Below are 8,463 nucleotides of genomic sequence, written 5' to 3' on the forward strand. Positions count from 1 at the left end.
TCCTTTTTTAAGAAGGTACTTGAAGCCAGTGTGGTAGCACAAGCCTGTAATCCTAGTACTTGGGAAGCTGAGGCAGGAACACAGCAGGTTCAAGGACTTCACAAACCTAGTGAGACCCTGTTTCAAAAATAAAAATGAAATAAGGCTAGGGTGTAGCTCCATGGTAGAATGCCCCTGGGTTCAATTCCCAGTACCAAGAGTGAGAGTGAGTGAGTGAGTGAGACAGAGAGAGAGAGAGAGAGAGAGAGAGAGAGAGGGAGAGAGATATCTAACTACATTTGTTGTATGCAGTAGAAATTGAACTACAATGTATTTCAGAACAACTTTAATATCCAGAGTTGCATAAAGAAACCTAAAATTGCATACATACCCTAATGCCTAAAGCTCTCAAATTGCCAATATCCCCAGAATAAAAACAAAAAGCCCTGCCAGTAACTCACTATGTGCAGTGATGTTAAATCGGCTTCATTATGGCAAACCATTTACTATCTATATGCATTCCATAAAAAACATTATGTTGTAGATTTCAAATGTACACAGCAAAATTAAAAAGCCAAAAACACATGTCATTGAGCTTTTTCTTTCTTTTTTTTTTTTTCGAAAAATGCGACAAGAGCAAGAATACCTCATCCAACGTTCCTTTGAAAACAGAGAATGCTGTGCGGGAAGCTATATGACAAAGGAAACATTCCAAGCTCAAATCGTTTAACACTCACTAAAAATCCTTAGCTGAATACGTTAAGGTATTCATCAACTGTTGCTTCATCGGCAACATGTCAATCACAAGAGTAGCCCGCGATTATAAAATACATTAAATCCACTTCCCCTCGAGAGATATACATTTCCATTTTCAAAAAGCGGTTTCAAAATCCTTGGGATGTCCGGTTAGGCTTTTGGTCGAGAGGGTCGGGGTGCTAGAGAAGGAAAGCCAAAGAGAGGTTAAAGAGATTTGGCTTTTTTCCAGTTGGCAACGGTAGGAATAAAAGTTTGCCTCGATCTCAAAGGGGGGGAAATCTCATTAAGAAAAAGAAAGGAAGGGTTACAGAAGAAAATAAAACTCAAATCAAAGGGAAGTCTGTAAAGATAAGAAGAGATTGAACAAAAGGGGGGGTGCGCGGGAAAAAAAAAGACAATGAAGGAAGCGTGGGCGCCGGAGGCCGCGGCGCGCAGCGTGGGGCGCGCAGGTCTTCCCGGGTCGGCCCGCTCCCAGCTCGGCGCGAGCATCCAGGTGTGCGCTAAGGAGAGAGGAACCACCGCGTCGCGGCGTCCGCGGAGGACCACAGGCTGGGAGCGGCGCGGGGCCGAGGCCTCCCTCCGGGACGACCACCATCCCGCCTCCCGCATCGCTGCTCCAGACTCACAGAGTCTTGGGCATCTCGTCCTCCATGGCTGCGGCTGTCGCGGCGGCACCTCTGGGTCCAGCGCCCTGCCCTTCACTACCTCCCCAATCGTTAGAGCGGCTATGGCTGCGGAGTAGCGGGGTTTCTCGGATGACCGGAGGTTACTCCGCCTTTTTCGTCGACTGCAATGACACCCAAACGCCCAGCCCAGCGCGAACAATGAAGCCCCAATCCAAGATGGCGGCGAGCCGGGCGCCGAAGTGCCCCCAGCGCAGCGAACCCGGCCGCGCAGGCGCAGACTGGCCCGACGCGCACCCTCCGCGCACCCTCGCGGCCGCGCGGCTGCACCTCCATCCACAGGTTCACTTGTTGCGCAGCCGCGCTTCCGGCCGACGCCGGGGAAGTGTCAGACTGCGCAGGCGCCAGGGTTAACTATTTCAGAACTTGCACACTTTGTCTTTCGGCAACTGAACCCAATATTCTAACAGTGAATTGGAATGAATGAGAGATACTTCGTGGAAATTAAAAAGTCTTAAATATTTTCGTAAAAGGGGAGAGTGATTAAGATTCTTCAACATAAGTGACTTTGAGAGCAAAAAAAATGCTGCGCCGCCCGGGAATCGAACCCGGGTCGCAAGAATGGGAATCTTGCATGATACCACTACACCAGCGGCGCTGTTGAGGGTGTCGTGCGACAAAATCTCCTAAGAGTAAAAGTAAGACCTTGTGCGGCTGTATAAAAAAATTGAAATAATTTTGAGTATTCACTTAAAAATAAAACTTTAATATTTTCTAATTTGTTATTTGTTTCCATTTCCCTAAAAAATGAGTTTTCTCTCATCTCAATGCAGCTGAGTGGATAGTTCTGCTTTTTTTCTGCCTAAGTTTTAATTTTATTTTACTTAAAAAAAAATAGTTTCAGTAAGAATTTGCCTTGTTGGTGCTAACCAATATTTTCAGAGCCGGAAAAATATTTCCAGATATTGAATTTCTCTTCTTTCTTTCTTTCTCTCTTTCTTTCTTTCAGTATATTCAATGTACATTGAAAAGCAAGAGTTGGGCATGGTGGCACACGCTTGTAATCTCAGTATTTGGGAGGCTGAGACAGGAGGATAAAGGGTTCAAAGCCAGCCTCAGCAATTGAGTGGGGCTCTCAGCAACCTAGAAAGACCCTGTTTCCAATTTGGAAATAAAATCTGTCTGGGGGTGTGCCTTGAAGGTAGAATGCCTCTGGGTTCAATTCCTTGGGACAAAAAAAGAAAAAAGCATTTAAGAGATAATATTGCAAATTGGTCACAAGAATTTTTTTTTAAAACAGTAAACCAAAATAAAATCTTTATTAGTAGATTATTTATTTGTAAATTTACTTGCCATTAAAATACCCCCTAATAAGCACTTCATATGCTTTTCTGGTAATTTTGAACATTTGGAGAGTGAGTTGCAAAAAAAAAGATTTACATTATGTGCTCAAAGAAGGCAATGCTCTGATTTCCTGTTTCATCTCTGATACTATAAACAAGTGTTCTTTGTGTTGTCTATTTAGAGCCAGGCTTCTTCACTTTTGTGCTCTTTGTTGGTGATAACTGTTTAACAGGGCTCCCAACCATAATGGTAAAGTATTTTCAAGTGTTCCTAAAAGCAAAGAGGGCTATGATTCACTTAGTCCAGTGTTAAAGAAGCAACAATATATTAAAAAGGGTTGTCTCTTTAAACACATATAAAACAAGGCCGTGTATTGAATGGTCAACATTGTAACCAGAGGCTCACAGGAACCAGTATTTCCCTAGAACTAACGGTTTGCTTGTAATTCAATGCTCACAATAACTATAGAGAAGAGAACTAAGGAGGTCTTCATCTCTTCTTACCCCTCAAAATAGAGCTGATTCACCCTTACTTTAAAATGTCCCTAACGCCGGGCGTGGTGGCGCACGCTTGTAATCCCCGCGCTTGGGAGGCAGAGACAGGAGGATCGCGCAGGTTCGAAGCCAGCCGCGCGCGCTGGCTTAGGAGACCCTGTTTCCAAAAATGAAAATGTAAAAATAGGTCTGGGAGTGTAGCCCGGAGGTAGAAGGGCTTCCAGGAACCCCAGTACCACCAAAAAAAAAAAAAAAAAAAAAAAATGTCCCTAACATAGCCGGGCATGGTGGCGCACGCTTGTAATCCCATCATTCGGGAGGCTGAGACCTGAGGATCATAGTTCGTGGACAGCCTCAGCTACTTAGTGAGGCCCTCTGCCAACTCAGTGAGACCCAGTTTCAAAATAAAGAATAAAAAAATAGGGCAGGGAGTGTACCTTGGAGGTAGAATGCCCCTGGGTTCCATCCCCAGACCTGCAAAAAAAAAAAAAAAAAAAAAAAAAAAATTGTTCCTAACACATTCCAACACTAGAGATGGTTACCGTCAACTTGAAAGCCCTTGTGTTTCGCATTGATAATTAAGAACTTTGCAATGACTTGAGGTTTAGATGGTAAGTAGTGTAACTTGCCATTTTAGAGCTACACATAATAAATACTATTGGAGATAACTGGCTACACTTGCTCAACTTGAAAGCCCTTGTGTTTCGCATTGATAATTAAGAACTTTGCAATGACTTGAGGTTTAGATGGTAAGTAGTGTAACTTGCCATTTTAGAGCTACACATAATAAATACTATTGGAGATAACTGGCTACATCATTCATGTGTGGGGGGGTACTGGGGGTGGAACCCAGGGGCTCTTCTACCTCTGGGCTATACTATTTTATACTTTATTTGGAAACAGGGTCTCACTAAGTTGCTGAGAGCCTCACTCAGTAGCTGAGGCTGGCTTCAGACCTGTGCGATCCTCCTGTCTCAGCCTCCCAAGTGCTGGGATTACAAGCTTGCGCCACCACGCCTGGACTAAGACCTGTACTCTTAAATTCTTATCCCATTTTTAAATTCTTTATGAAATGAGTTGTCAGGAATATATATGTATACCTAGGTAATTTCTTAGGTTAAACTTTCGGCTAAATTCCCTTAAATACAAGGTTCAAAGTAGCTGAGTCAGTTGGATCTTGAGCAGCTTTTCTTCCCATTAATTAAAAGTTCCTCTTTTAAAAGTTTATGCTAATTCCATCATAATATTTAGCATTTTAATTACTAATCTGTCTCCCAATGGAATGGTGGCTCCTTCAGAGCAAGGACTTGAAGAGTACCCAGAGGTGCCAATCATGTGCTAAATGAATAATGAGTCATAAGCAATGCTGCTATTCGGTGGTGTGCATCTGTAATTGCAAACATTAACCTCCACATTCTATAGTCTGATTTTAAAATCCTCGATTTTAAACAAAAATTATACCAAGGCTTTAATTTAGCTTAGGCTAAATAATTTTTTAAAAACTAGCTCCAAACTAGCCGGGCATGGTGGCGCACGCTTGTAATCCCCGCGCTTGGGAGGCTGAGACAGGAGGATCGCGCAGCTTCAAAGCCATCCTCAGCTACTTAGTGAGGCTCTGGGCAACTTAGTGAGACCCTGTTTCCAAATAAAAATATAAAATGGGTCTAAGAGTATAGCCCGGAGGTAGAAAGCCTCTGGGTTCCATCCCCAGAACCACCAAAAAGAAAAAAAAAAAAAAAGCTCCAAGGCAATTTTATTATAAAAGGTTAGTACTCATATATATAAACTAATATGAACTTGAAATTGCCATATATTTACCTTATTTACCTTTTTTTTTTTTTTGGCAGTACTGGGGATGGAACCCAGGGGCATTCTACCTCTAAGCTACACCCCAGCCTGATTTTTTATTCTTTATTTTGAAACAGGATCTCGCTACGTTGCAAATGGTCTCACTAAGTAGCTGAGGCTGTTTGCCAACCGAAGTCCTTCTGTCTGAGCCTCCCAAATGCTGGGATTACAAGCGTGCGCCACCACGCCTGGCTTACTTACTTCATGTTTTAGCTTGGCATTCGAGCTAATCTTTAGCTTCATTGATTTTGGCTGCTATATAAGGAGATCCTCCTTTGTCTGGGTGATGTAAGAGCATAATCTATGAGCATCTCTTCTTTTTTTGGCACTAGGGTTAGCGCTAATATTAATATTAATACTAGTACTAGTATTAATGCTTCTTCCCCTTTTTGTCATTTTGGGTTCAAACCCACCTCTGTAATAGCCACCATTAAAGGCAGATATGGGTAGACTTTGAAAAACTTGTTTTAAGCCAGGCGTGGTGGCGCACGCTTGTAATCCCCGCGCTTGGGAGGCGGAGACAGGAGGATCGCGCAGGTTCGAAGCCAGCCACGCTGCCTTAAGAGACCCTGTTTCCAAATAAAAAATATAAAATGTGTCTGGGAGGTAGAAGGGTTTCCAGGAACCCCAGTACTACCAAAAAACATAAATAAATTTAAAAAATGAAGCCTGAAAAACTTGTTTTACTTGAGGCTCCACATGCCTTGTGGCTTGTAAAACATAACCGCCTGCAAATCCTGCAGCTGCAATGGTCAGTCAAACTGCTACCACTGTGCTGGCCATGGCCGGGCTCCCTGCCTCCACCAGGAGCGCGGGTCATGCCAGCCCAGACGCCCCGCCCAAACAGCAGTAGCAGCTGGTGATGCAGCCGCACAAGAATCTTAAACCTGAGAAAGTGTATTTTGTAAAACTTCAGCCCTATTTTGCAAGGCAGAAAAATTAGGGCTCTGAAATATGATTCCTTGTACTCATTATGCACTTTACATTGCATTGTATAAGTTATATGAAATATTATTTTAAAATAATCTTTAATAGTAATAATGTGTAATAGTCTTTAGACATCCCCAAAAGTGATGTCCTCTTCAAAGTAGTTTATTTAGATTATGATAACTTTTGGACTTCTATTTTCACATTGTCTTTAGAGTCCATTTTATAGATGAAAGATTAACATAAAAGATATCGGCCAGGTGTGGTTCGCAGCCAGCCTCAGCTACTTAGTGAGGCCCTTTGCAACTCAGTGAGACCGCTTCAAAACTAAAAAGACTAAAAAAAAAAAAAAAAAAAAATAGGGCTGGGGGTGTAGCTCGGAGGTACAGTGCCCCTGGGTTCCATCCCAGTATGGCAAAAATAAATAAATAAACAAATAAATAAATAAATAAATAAATGGGTTTATACAGTGGGTCCCCTCGAAACTGGTTTCTTTCCGTTTGCATTATGCTTTCAAGTTCATCTATGTAGTAGGATCTTCAGTACCTTATTCCTTTTTATTGCCATATAAAATTTCATTACATAGACATTGTATAAGTTTTTTTCTTTTTGTAATTGTTGGGATTGAATCCAAGGCCTTTCGTAGGCTGAGCTACATCACAAGCCCTACACAAGTATTTTTTTAGCCTAGTGTTTTTTTTGTTTGTTTGTTTGTTTTTTGTTTTGTTTTTTTTAGTACTGGGTATTGAGCCTAGGGAGTATTCGACCTCTGAGCTACAAACCCAGCCCTATTTTTTTATTCTTTTTTTTTTTTTTTTTTTTTGGCGGTACTGGAGATGAAACCCAGGGGCATTCTACCTCTGAGGTACACTCCCAGCCCTATTTTTTATTCTTTCTTTCTTTCTTTCTTTATTTATTTATTTTTTTGGTGGTACTGGAGTTCCTGGAAGCTCTTCTACCTCCGGGCTACACTCCCAGACCTATTTTTTACATTTTCATTTTGGAAACAGGGTCTCCTAAACCAGCGCGCGCGGCTGGCTTCGAACCTGCGTGATCCTCCTGTTTCTGCCTCCCAAGCGCGGGGATTACAAGCGTGCGCCACCACGCCCGGCGTTATTCTTTATTTTGAAACAGGGTCTCAGTGAGTTGCAAAGGGCCTCACTAAGTAGTCCAGGCTGTTGGCGAACCTTGGTCTTCTTGACTCAGCCTCCCAAATGCTGGGATTACAAGCAAGTGCCACCACACCCAGCTTTCCAGGCCTATTTTTTATTCTTTATTTTTAAACAGAATCTCACTAAATTGCAGAGGACTTCACTAAATAGCTGAGGCTGGATGTGAACCTGAAATCCTCCTGTCTCAGCCTCCCGAGTACTGGGATTATAAATGTGAACTACTATGCCCTGCTTAATTTTTATTTTGTATTTTTATTTTATTTTAATTAAAAAAATTTTTTTGCAGGTTTGGGGATGGAACCCAGGGGCATTCAACCTCCGAGATATAACCCCTGCCCTATTTTTGTTCTTTATTTTGAAACCGGGTCTCACTGAGTTGCAGAGGACCTTACTAAGTAGCTGAGGCTGTCTGCAAAACACAATCCTCCAGTCTCAGCCTCCCAAATGCTGGGATTACAAGCGTGCGCCACCACGCCCAGCTTAAGTTTTATTTTGAAACCAGAATTTCACTAGGTTAATGAGAATTCATTACTTACTGAAGCTGTCCTTGAATCTGTGATCCTCCTGTCTCAGTTTTCCAAGTACTAGGATTACAGGTGTGAGCTACTACACCTGGCTCAAAATTTTAAAAGGTAAAAATAATGAGTTTAGATATTTCATGATAGTGAGGAGATAGAAAGGAAATAGGCAGATAGGGAAGAGACCTCGTTAGAAAAAACTTAATTTTCTGAGGGGTGAGAGGCCAAGATTCAGAGATAAGAAGGACCAAAGCTTCACAAAACCATTTGGTTACTAATCAACAAACCCAGGAGCCATCACCGGAGCAAGTCTGACACCTCTACTGAAAGAAGGAGACCCCTCAAGGACATGCAAATACCCTATGCAAAATTTAAGAACTGCTTCCCAGACTCCAAGTAACAGAGGACTTACAGAGATATATAAACACCTAGACCAGTCACCAGAATGGTTACCCACTCTGGGAACCCCTCCCCTTTGGGGAGCTTTTCTTTCTCCCGAGAGAAGGTGGGGGTGCAATTGAAGGCACTTGGCCCAGGCTACACTCGGGTAGTGACCTGAAGGCCTCTGTTGGACATCAAGGCTGACCAGGGCCCCTAGGGGTGACCTGCATTTCTTTTCTGGAAGATCATGTGGACTTTGGGAGAAAGCAGCTTGCAACTGAAGGCATTTGGCTTGGGCTACCCTCAAGTATTGTCCTAAAGGCAGCTGCTGGGCACCAGAGCTCCGACAGCCCTTAAGGGTGTTCTGCCACTTTTCCCTATTCCCTGCTGTTTCTAATAAACTTCTTGCTCCCCTTCCTGC

At 42.8% G+C, this 8,463-nt stretch overlaps 1 pseudogene across 1 annotated transcript; it reads right to left on the bottom strand.

The window, feature by feature from the left end:
* Window positions 1-5,270: 5,270 nt before the first annotated feature.
* On the bottom strand, window positions 5,271-5,827 carry LOC308274240 (mitochondrial import inner membrane translocase subunit TIM14-like; annotated as a pseudogene). The gene is made up of 2 exons: window positions 5,732-5,827; window positions 5,271-5,515 (listed from the first exon to the last, which is right to left on the bottom strand). The product of its transcript is annotated as a mitochondrial import inner membrane translocase subunit TIM14-like (transcript).
* Window positions 5,828-8,463: the final 2,636 nt, after the last annotated feature.

The sequence above is a fragment of the Muscardinus avellanarius genome (genome assembly GCF_963383645.1).
Source record: "Muscardinus avellanarius genome assembly, chromosome: 15".
Lineage (NCBI taxonomy): Eukaryota > Metazoa > Chordata > Mammalia > Rodentia > Gliridae > Muscardinus > Muscardinus avellanarius.